The following is a 12,391-nucleotide window of genomic DNA, read 5'->3' as shown; positions in this document are numbered from 1 at the left end:
ACAATTGGAAGACTTCCTGTTTTTTCCCCTCCTAATCAGTTTCTCAACTTTCAATGAACTAATCACTGAACTGAACTAGTTGAATAAACTGAAATAAAGAAAATATTCTCTCAAATGTTACCTCTTCTGCAGGTGCAGTCCAAAGCTGGTTTAGGACTTAAACACAGATTCCAGGTGCTTAGCCAGTGATTACACCTAGTTCAGTGCTTAGACTGATTTTAAAATGTTGTCAGCAAATGTGTGCTGATTGAATTTTCTTTATTTAATTATTTTAATAAATTATAATATATACAGGCCTTAAAGTAGTTTCATTATTTCAAACTTAATTTTAAACAGGTTTCTTTTTTTAAAAAAAATCTAATTTAAATAAAAGCCCAACTTAAAATAATTTAATCCATCCACTGAGAACAATTAATCAGCTATGCTTTGCTGATTATATGATGTGGCTGCCTGTGATCAGACTTGTGATAGGAAGTCCTTTCTCGTTCTGTATTTCTAAAGTGTTCTGTCTTCACAGTGAAAATGGAAGGGATCCAATTAAGAGTGGAGGAGGCTGTGCAGCATTTACCTTAATGACTTTATAATAGACTTTAACTTCTGTATGTAGCTTTGTGCTACCATAAAAGAAGAAAAAGGGAGTATGAGCCTATGACATACCTAGAATCCACCAAAATGGGACCTACAGGAGTCTGTTGATTTTGTGGATTAAAAAACCCAGGCCATCCCATTCCAGTATTTAATTTATTTCAGTGGTGATTAATTGCAGAAGACCCCTTCATTAGCATGATGCGGCAGACCAGTTTGATATTCCTATCCCAATGGGGAGTAAGCACCATGTGCTGCCATGCAGGAAACTGAGAGACTGAGACCAGGAATGTGTTCTCTTAACTGGCAAGGACACGGGAGGGCTGTAGGTATATCACACATGGTTGTGGGAATGTAGGAGAAGCATACCTTGTATTGCTCCATGATGACCCTGAATATAGTGCTGCTAAAGACCTTCAAATGAAGCCCATCATGGTAGGTTTGTGGCTGTAGTGGAAAGCCTGAAGGACTGGGCTGAATAATGGTGGGGTGGGGGTAGGGGAAATGATGTGACATGTTGGGTCTCAGGTTAAGGAAAGACTTTAAGGAAGACAGTACAATTCAGTGTTAAGATAGTTTGCAGGTATTAGATATAATCAACGTTGGGCAACTGTCCACTAATGTCCCATGCCCTAGTCCAGTATGCACTGGCTTTCATGTAAACCAAAGACTGTCTCTAATTTCAGTTTCAAGTCATGGTCAGACACATGGTGTGGTTCTTTAGAGGATATTATATGGTTGAATTCTCAGGATTCTGAGATACAAAAACAACCACCACCAGAAAAACTCTTTATCACCCTCATGGAAACAAACCAAAAAACATGGCTTAGTGTTACGGGGATGGGGGAGCCATTGAAAAGCTTGTGTGTCTAGAGTTTTGTGTGCACTTTGGTGCTCTTAACAAGTGACAGCACAAAGAGCTCCACGTATCCACAAACCAGGCATGAGAGGAGGGTTCAGTTTATAATGTTCATCCAATTCATGGGATCACTGCCTAAGACAGCCAGGAAGTGAACCAGTTGCAACAGTGTTTGTTTTTTTCCCCCATGAGTGGGACAGCTGTTCAGAGGGAGCTGTGTGGAGATCACCATGCTAACGTCACACTGGCCACTGCCTAGTCATCAGATAGTATCTTGAATTCTAGTGCTGTGTGCAACTGCTATATGGTGTTGGGCAAAGTAGGTAATTTCTGCCTCCGTTTCCCTATCTATATATTGAGGGTGATGATAATATCTCCTGGTAGGGGATAGAGATGACTATTTAATCCTTTGTAAGCTAAAATAATAAAGAACTACATAATTGCAAAGATTTATTATCTGCCTAAATAATGTGATGGGTGTAATTAGAAAAAAAAATCCTAAAGAATAAATAGATTGAGTAATGGTTTGGGGTTTTTTTTTCAAAATTTATTTTCTAGAGAGTTTAGGTATACAAATGAAGGTTAATTAGAAAAGCAGGCAGTGAATCATGATCAGATTAAATGGGGTGTGTATTAGCTCAGTCTAATGGACATGCACAAGAACCTAGAAGGCACATGAGTTGAGAATCACAATTGAAAGCATGGTATTTTTAGCTAGAATCAATAGAATTTCCTTCCACTCAATTAATTTGTGCATAATGTGGGGAAGGAGCATCTACTTTTCTTGCTGTCCTCCTTATGGCAAGAGTGAGACGTTATACCAATATTCTGACATGCAGATGTGTTTGTGAAGGTTTTAAGGTATATATTTCAGTGGAGATAAATGTACCTGTGAGGGGAACTGTCAGTCATTTATAAGGTGGATAGACAGCTGGCTAGATTCTCAGGGTCAACAGGTAGTGATCAATGGCTTGATGTCTAGTTGGCAGCCAGCATCAAGCAGAGTACCTCAGGGGTCGGTCCTGGGGCCAGTTTTGTTCAACTTTATCAACGATCTGGATGATGGGATTAATTGCACCCTCAGCAAGTTCTCAGATGACACTAAACTGCAGGGAGAGGTAGATACGCTGGAGTGTAGGGATAGGGTCCAGAGTGACCTAGACAAATTGGAGGATTAGGCCAAAAGAAATCTGATGAAGTTCAATTTGGGTTTATTGTGGGTCACTATTCTTTAAAGGATTTAGTGAATGGACTTGTATGCAAATTTGCATTTTGGAAAATATATGTGAAGTAGTTTGGAAGTCTCAAGCTAAAGAATTGCAGCAGTCTAGACTGTCTAATACATGAAGAAGACAACAATGTGCAAAACTTCAGGTGGTCTGTCTCCTCCTGCTGGCAGGGAGGAGTGATACTCAGGTGCTAGATTATTATGAAATACCATAAAGAATATGAATGGGGGAAAATACCATGTGTTTCACTTATTTATTTTCTTGCCATAATATTTCTCCTGAGCTAAGAAATTATACCTCCAAATTATCTGGGAACCTGAAGGGAAGTAAATGCAAATGAAGCACTGAGAATTATGCTGTGAAAACTACTGTTTGCACAAGTTAAGCTAACACATTATAAGGAAGTTGTTGTATTTACAGTAAAACATGGTTTTATTTTAATTTATAGACTGCTTTACGTTCATACTTTTGCATCCCAAAAGGGCCATAATACAGAACATAAACAGAAAACACAAAATGCAGCAAATGTATCTTGGCTTCATTTGTGTCAAAATTGCAATAAAATGAGGAAATATGTTCAGCATAAATGCTGGTTTATTTTTATTTATAAATGTTACAGTCTCAGTTTCAGGTTAATTATCTCCATACTGGTTGCTAGGCTATGGGCGGGTCTACACTTAAAAAGCTGCAGTGCTTCTCCGTTGGTGTAGTTAATCCACCTCCGAGAGGTGGTAGCTATGTTGATTGGAGAAGTTCTCCTGTCGACATAACAGGGTCTACACTCAGGGTTAGGTCAGTATAACTGCATTGCTCGAGGGTGTGGATTTTTTGCACACCTGGTGTCAAGGTTCCTCCCCCTCTCTGAATGCTAGGGTACAGATGTGGGGACCTGCATGAAAAACCTCCTAAGCTTATCTTTACCAGCTTAGGTCAAAACTTCCCCAAGGTACAAAATATTCCACCCTTTGTCCTTGGATTGGCCGCTACCACCACCAAACAAATACTGGTTACTGGGGAAGAGCTGTTTTGGAAACGTCTTTCCCCCCAAAAATACTTCCCAAAACCTTGCACCCCACTTCCTGGACAAGGTTTGGTAAAAAGCCTCACCAATTTGCCTAGGTGACTACAGACCCAGATCCTTGGATCTTAAGAACAATGACCAATCCTCCCAACCTTGCACCCCCTCTTTCCTGGGAAATGTTGGATAAAAAGCCTCACCAATTTGCATAGGTGACCACAAACCCAAACCCTTGGATCTGAGAATAATGAAAAAGCATTCAGTTTTCTTACAAGAAGACTTTTAATAGAAATAGAAGTAAATAGAAATAAAGAAATCCCCTCTATAAAATCAGGATGGTAGATACCTTACAGGGTAATTAGATTCAAAACATAGAGAACCCCTCTAGGCAAAACCTTAAGTTACAAAACAGATACACAGACAGAAATAGTTATTCTATTCAGCACAATTCTTTTCTCAGCCATTTAAAGAAATCATAATCTAACACTACCTAGCTAGATTACTTACTAAAAGTTCTAAGACTCCATTCCTGGTCTATCCCTGGCAGAAACAGCATATAGACAGACACACAGACCCTCTGTTTCTCTCCCTCCTCCCAGCTTTTGAAAGTATCTTGTCTCCTCATTGGTCATTTTGATCAGGTGCCAGCAAGGTTACCTTTAGCTTCTTAACCCTTTGCAGGTGAGAGGAGTATTTCCTCTGGCCAGGAGGGATTTCAAAGGGGTTTACTCTTCCCTTTATATTTATGACACCTGGGCAAAGAGGTTATAGTTTAGGCCTATAGTTAGTAAGTTTATAGTGTAGACCTGGTCTGTGGGTTTACACCTTGTTGCTGGCTCTAAGTAGCACAGTGAAGAGTGTGATTTTTTTAAAAACTAGACAGATAAATATCTCTCTAGTAAATAGATCAAGTGGAAGGCCTTTTATTCTGCAATCTATGCTGCTTTGACCTCAAGCCACCATTATATGCAGGTGCATCTTGTTCTCGTTAATTCTGCGCTCCTTATCTATCTGGTAAAATGTCCTGGTTTTCCTTGCATGTGAACCAAAGAAACCTTAAGTTGCACATGTAGAATGTGTACTCAGATGCAGCCCTTTTCTATTTCTCTGTAAATGGTATATGCAGCTGTGGTTTTTCCAGAGTGACCCAGAATGTATTGAGCTAGATTTCATTTGTTGGCACACAGTAACATAATAATCACATCAGCCACACTATCAGAGGCTCGTTCACCTGCACATCCACCAATGTGATATATGCCATCATGTGCCAGCAATGCCCCTCTGCCATGTACATGGGTCAAACTGGACAGTCTCTACGTAAAAGAATAAATGGACACAAATCAGATGTCAAGAATTATAACATTCATAAACCAGTCGGAGAACACTTCAGTCTCTCTGGTCACGCAATCACAGACATGAAGGTCGCTATCTTAAAACAAAAAAACTTCAAATCCAGACTCCAGCGAGAAACTGCTGAATTGGAATTCATTTGCAAATTGGATACTATTAATCTAGGCTTAAATAGAGACTGGGAGTGGCTAAGTCATTATGCAAGGTAGCCTGTTTCCTCTTGTTTTTTCCTACCCCCCCCCCCAGATGTTCTGGTTTAACTTGGATTTAAACTTGGAGAGTGATCAGTTTGGATGAGCTATTACCAGCAGGAGAGTGAGTTTGTGTGTGTGTATATGGGGGTGGGGGGGATGTGAGAGAACCTGGATTTGTGCAGGAAATGGCCCAACTTGATTATCATGCACATTGTGTAAAGAGTTGTCACTTTGGATGGGCTATCACCAGCAGGAGAGTGAATTTGTGTGGGGGGGTGGAGGGTGAGAAAACCTGGATTTGTGCTGGAAATGGCCCACCTGATGATCACTTTAGATAAGCTATTACCAGCAGGACAGTGGGGTGGGAGGAGGTATTGTTTCATATTCTCTGTGTATATATAAAGTCTGCTGCAGTTTCCACGATATACATCTGATGAAGTGAGCTGTAGCTCACGAAAGCTTATGCTCAAATAAATTGGTTAGTCTCTAAGGTGCCACAAGTACTCCTTTTCTTTTTGCGAATACAGACTAACATGGCTGTTACTCTGAAACAGTAAAACTTGTTTGTTTTTATTAACAAATTAGTCTGACAATGTAAAGTGGGGAGAAAGAAAATCAGAAATTGCCTAAGACTGATGTAGGTAATTTTATTTTAATAGTTGCAAGTCATTTGAGAATTATTTTCTTTACAAAAAAAAAAAAAAAGCCATTTATGTTGGAGTCACTTTTTCTGCATCTCTTTTAAGGACCCAACACATACAGATACAATGTTGATTGAATGACAAAGTCAAAGTCATTTGATCAGAGTTGTATAGTCTGTGTTTTATTGCTGCTTACTGAAAGATGCTGTCAAGGTTCCTCCCCCACTCTGAACTCTAGGGTACAGATGTGGGGACCTGCATGAAAACCTCCTAAGCTTATCTTTACCAGCTTAGGTCAAAACTTCCCCAAGGTACAAAATATTACCCCCGTTATCCTTGGACTGGCCGCTACCACCACCAAACAAATACTGGTTACTGGGGAAGAGCTGTTTGGACGCGTCCTTCCCCCCAAAATACTTCCCAAAACCTTGCACCCCACTTCCTGGACAAGGTTTGGTAAAAAGCCTCACCAATTTGCCTAGGTGACTACAGACCCAGACCCTTGGATCTTAAGAACAATGAACAATCCTCCCAACACTTGCACCCCCCCTTTCCTGGGAAATGTTGGATAAAAAGCCTCACCAATTTGCATAGATGACCACAGACCCAAACCCTTGGATCTGAGAACAATGAAAAAGCATTCAGTGTTTTATAAGAAGACTTTTAATAAAAAAATAGAAGTAAATAGAAATAAAGAAATCCCCCCTGTAAAATCAGGATGGTAGATACCTTACAGGGTAATTAGATTCAAAAACATAGAGAACCCCTCTAGGCAAAACCTTAAGTTACAAAACAGATACACAGACAGAAATAGTTATTCTATTCAGCACAATTCTTTTCTCAGCCATGTAAAGAAATCATAATCTAACACATACCTAGCTAGATTACTTACTAAAAGTTCTAAGACTCCATTCCTGGTCTATCCCCGGTAAAGACCAGCATATAGACAGACACAGACCCTTTGTTTCTCTCCCTCCTCCCAGCTTTTGAAAGTATCTTGTCTCCTCATTGGTCATTTTGGTCAGGTGCCAGCGAGGTTACCTTTAGCTTCTTAACCCTTTACAGGTGAGAGGAGCTTTCCCCTGGCCAGGAGGGATTTCAAAGGGGTTTACCCTTCCCTTTATATTTATGACAGATGCATTGTTTGTTTGTTTCTGTTTTTTTTGTGAACAGTGTCTAGTACCAACAATACAATGGATCTGAATAAAATCTATCCTGAGAGAATAAATAGCATGGTGACACTTCCATTAGGATCTGATGCAAAATATTTTGTGATGAGGTTCCCAACCACAGCAATTCATAGAATATATATATAATAAACAAGGAGATCAAGTTCTAAAAAGCAACTCAATCCACACGCTCCACTCTTTTCCCAAAGAATCACTTCCACAATCTGGCAATGTTGATGTTATAATATGGCAGCAATGTAAACACACACAAACACATCAAGCTCCAGATTTGGTTCAATGGCTGCAAGAGACTAGGCTGACCCAATTAGGATAATTTTCCAAGACATTGGCCCATTAAGTGTACTATGTGTACATTGGAGTGTGACAAGATAGTATCTTTCTTAATGTCTCAATCAATGGAATTCAAAGCTGGGAATAAAAGTCTGTTGTACTGAGTGGCAGTCCTCTGCTCTTAGCACTAGACAATACTCTGAACAGATTATGTTTATAGGTCAACATCTTTATTTATGATCTGGATGGTGGGATGGATTGCACCCTCAGCAAGTTCACAGACGACACTAAAATGGGGGGAGAGGTAGGTATGCTGGATGGTAGAGATAGGGTCCAGAGTGACCTGGACAAATTGGAGGATTGGGCCAAAAGGAATCTGATGAGATTCAACAGGGACAAGTGCAGAGTCCCGCACTTAGGAAGGAAGAATCCCATGCACCACTACAGGCTCAGGACCGACTGGCTAAGCAGCAATTCTGGGGATTACAGTGGATGAGAAGCTGGATGTGAGTCAGCAGTGTGCCCTTGTTGCCAAGAAGGCCAATGGCATATTGGGCTGCATTAGTAGGAGCATTGCCAGCAGATCGAGGGATGTGATTATTCCCCTCTATTTTGCACGGGAGAGGCCACAACTGGAATATTGCATCCAGTTTTGGGCTCCCCACTACAGAAAAGATGAAGACAAATTGGAGATACAGAGAGTCCAGCGGAGGGCAATGGAAATGATTAGGGGGATGGGGCGCATGAATTATACGGAGAGGCTGAGGGAACTGGGCTTCAGAAGAGAAGAGTGAGGGGGGATTTGATAGCAGCCTTCAGCAACCTGAAGGGGGGTTCCAAAGATGATGGAGCTTGGCTGTTCTCAGTGGTGGCAGATGACAGAACAAGGAACAATGGTCTCAAGTTGCAGTGGGGAAGGTCTAGGTTGGATATTAGGAAAAACTGTTTTATTATGAGTGTGGTGAAGCACTGGAATGGGTTACTTAGGAAGGTGGTGAAATCTCCATCCTTAGAGGTTTTTAAGGCCCGGCTTGACAACGCCCTGGATGGGATGATTTAGTTGGTGTTGGTCCTACTTTGAGCAGGGGGTTGGACTAGATGATCTCCTGAGGTGTCTTCCAACCTTAAAATTCTATGATCAGCAAGTTGAAATAAAGAGGATTGATTTCCTATAGCTATTGCACTCAAGTGTACATCAGGAGGTTTGCTTTAGAGAATGTTTCCCCCCCCCCCCCCCCCCGCACTGTGTTTGGGTTCAGTGAACAGCGCAACATTTGCATTTGCATTGCTGATTTAGAGGAATTCAGCTCTATCTCTAAACACTATTTCATGGGCCTTTTTCACAGCAAGGAACCTACTGATTCACACTGAAAAAAATAAAAAGCGTTCCTGGAACAAGTGACTCTGAGTTTTGTTCTACAGTTGGAGAGCTATTGAAATATTTGAATTTGGTACATCACAGGCTATTGGGTATATAAACCCACATGATGTTCAAAAGAAGTGTGTGTCACCCAAGAAAACTTCTAAGGATTGCACAGGGGTATTATAGTAGGCAGCTTGATGTACAGGTGAACTATTACCCTTTATTGGCTAGAATCAGAACTCCTGAACTGAATAGTTTAGGCTTTATACAGCTAGGCATTAATGAAGTTTATCCATCAGCTATGGTTTTACAGCATGAGGATGGGATGTCTACCATTGCTATCACTATGAAGATCCACATAACTCATGGTGTGTAGTGCCGTGAGAAGTCTGGGGTCCAACATAGTCATGAATTTGCTACAGTATCACTTTATAAAAGTTGTGAAGGTAAATCAATGCTCCTATTTATGTTTTCTTATAATACAGGAAAGTGAAGATATTAAATGGGTCTGCAAGACAACAACTGATTAAGCTGTGGAACTCATTGCCACAAGATAGCAAGAAGGCCAAGAGTTTAGCAGGACTAAAAAATATGCATTTGTATGAATTATAAAAAATAGACAGTGACATGAAAGCTAATTGTCCATTGTGGGTTTTCTTGCATCTTTCCCTATTGTATTTAATGTCTAAGCTCAGATATCTAGATGGACAACTCGTTTGATCCACTGTTTCTGTTCTTATTTTAAGCTACATAGCATACAAGTTTCAAAAACCTGGAGCTGGGAGAAGTAGTTGGGATGAAATAAGAGTTAACTCTAAATTGACTCCAATCTCTAACTACACCTTTGTAAAAAGTCAAAAGTAGAGTTAACTTTTTCTCCCTGGGATGGGGTTTATTGCCCATCAGGGGCCTCAGATGATGGGGAGTGTGCCCAACTGAGAGAGCCAGAGGGCTCCTGGCTGGAGGGACATGGACTAATTGACAAAGCCAGAAGCAGCTGTGACTCATTTGCCTCTGATCCTCTCAGTCTGACTAAGGGATGGGAAATAAATTGCTAGGCAAACACGATGATGTTAGGGTTGTTTGCTAACTTGCTATCTAGCCGGTCTAGAAAAGCTTTAGGGAGAAGAGGAGGAACTGCAGAAGAGCAGGTTTGCTGACTTATCTAGTAACTTGACAGACAGAGCACTCCTGTTACTTTAACAGCTTGCTTTCAAGTCTTCCTTCCTTGTGTTGCTGAGGAAGAAGGACCTCCAAAAGATGGCCTTTATTTGCAGCATGGCTAGAGGCTGAGCTTTGCTTTGAAAAATAAAGTGATCCTGAAGGCAGTGTTTGTTTATAGCCTGGCTGCTGTCTTCACTACCCTGAGCACGGAGGAAGAGTTGCTGGTTGTGGGAAAGGCCATGGGAGGGATTTAATGGAAAATCACGATCCAAGACTGACATGTCCAGATACTGTACAGTGCAGATAGGAACTCCCCTCCCTCATATGGAGGGATAGCTGTGGGAGTCCCCTGCTATATACTATATACACCTCTGTGTTTCTAGCCTCCATCTTGGCCCACAAGGGATACAATAATATTGAAAGGGGGTGCTCTTTATTTTTGGTCTCACCAGATGTACCAGGTACTCCAAGGACTGAGAGAAACCTTGTCCTTGTGAACTTTTTTGATCTTGTTTCAGAGGCTGAGATAGTTTGGCCAGGCTTTGGGTAGGCACCTGACTTACTGAGTGCTTTGGAGAACCATACTTATTGTGCCTTCAATGCAAGGATCTTAAAGAGCTTTGTAACATTAATGAATTCATCCTCGCAACATGCCTGAGACAGTGTGTTTTCTTATCTTCAGTTTACAGATGTGGAAAACTGAGGTACAGGGAAGTTAAGTCGCTAAGCACCCTCAACTCACGCTGACTTCAATAGAATTGGAGAGAGCTCAGGAGTTTAAATATTTATACTCTAGGGGCCAAATTTTCAAAAAAACTCAGGGCCAGATTTCCCCCTGCTCTGGCCCCAATTACTGCTGAGACTTTTTGAAGTGTCTGGTGTAAGGGACTTGCTTGGGGAATGCAGCAAAACTGTGGCAGACCTGGAAATGGGAAGCCTTCCCCCCCAACTCCCTGTCAATGTCTTTAGCCTCACAACCGTTCTTTTAATCATTTTCCAAATCAAGCCTCCATCCCATCACTAGCAAAACACCCACTGAGAGGTGATTAAAGGAGAACAGTGAGAAGAACAGCATGTTTTGTTTAATTCTGTCTCTTCACGCTGGTATCCAAACAATGCGAAAACATACATCAACAAAATCTGTTTGGTGGAGAGGAATGGTTCACATAAAACTGGCTGAAAAGCTACCTATTCATCAAGAGGTTGATTAAATGAACTCTTTTCCTATGTGGGAATCTTTCATTATTAAAACTGAAAAATGAGAAGATAAGAAATTTTGTTATTGATGGAGATTATGGTTCTGTCTTTACTTTATTGTAATGGTTTTAACTGCTCACTTACAATGAACCAGGCCAGCCAAAGTGGTCTCTGGGGGTTATATTTATTGAATTTATGTCTATAAAATATTACCTTGTATTAATACACATTTATATAATGCTTCTCAAGCGAGGATTTCAAAGCACTTACATTTTAATGAAGCCTCGGCATGCCAGTGTGATAAGTAGTATTACACCAATTTTACAGAGAGTTAAATTGAGGCTAAGATATTAAGTGATTATTCCAAGGTAACACATGTTCATCGCAGAGCTGGGAAAAGGACCCTGCAATCTTTACTCTGAGTCCTTTACCTTAATTACTCCCAAATAGATCTGTATTTATCTCCAAATTACTGTTTGTATGATCATAGCTCCTTGTTGCCCAAGTCACGGACCAGGACCACAATCTGCAAGACAAAGTACAAACAGAATAAAGAGACAGTCCCTGCCCCAATGACCTTCCGAGCTAAGCATAAGCCAAGGGACAACAGAGGGATACACACAGACTGATGGGGTAATACAAAGAAACAATGAAACAATATTGCCCAGCATGGTATGGAGTGGTCTCAGAACACCCATTGCCAGCAGCCCAAATCATGATCAGGGTCCCATAGGGTTAGCCTATGAATAAATACATGCAATGACATGTTCCCATCCCCACAGAGTTTACAATCTAAGGCCCTGGTTCTACATCAAGATCCACTAACAGAAACCTGGTGCGTTGTCCCACTGAAATCTACAGCATCAGTGCCGACATGAATTTAATTGCAAGTGACTTTGCTTCGTTGTCTCCCACCCACATACCTTGATCTTTCAACATGCCCCTGTGCTTCCTTTTAGAGTGAACATTTACCATGATACCAGCAATATGCAAAATGACTTAACTCACTGGCAACATGCGGGTTGTGCACCTGCCAAAACTACCTGGTGCATTCCGGTGGTAGTGAAACAATGGATTTCCATATAGGGCCTGGTTATAGATGAAAGCCTATGAACCAGACATTCAGGTAAAGGTTTATTTTCTGTTGCTTTCTACTGCTGGAAACCAGCTGCCTTTATTGTGAACTGAATTGTCTGGCATGCCCTTATCTCCTACATCCACATAGGGAAATTTAAAAAAAAACAACCTCATTCATGTGTTTAAAATAAATTGTCTCTTATGTAATACTCCTCAATGAGGTCTGAAATCGGAAAAAATAATCAGAAGAAATA

The sequence above is a fragment of the Lepidochelys kempii genome, chromosome 4, assembly GCF_965140285.1.
Source record: "Lepidochelys kempii isolate rLepKem1 chromosome 4, rLepKem1.hap1, whole genome shotgun sequence".
NCBI classification, from domain to species: Eukaryota; Metazoa; Chordata; order Testudines; family Cheloniidae; genus Lepidochelys; species Lepidochelys kempii.
Note: the sequence above shows the minus strand (reverse complement) of the source record.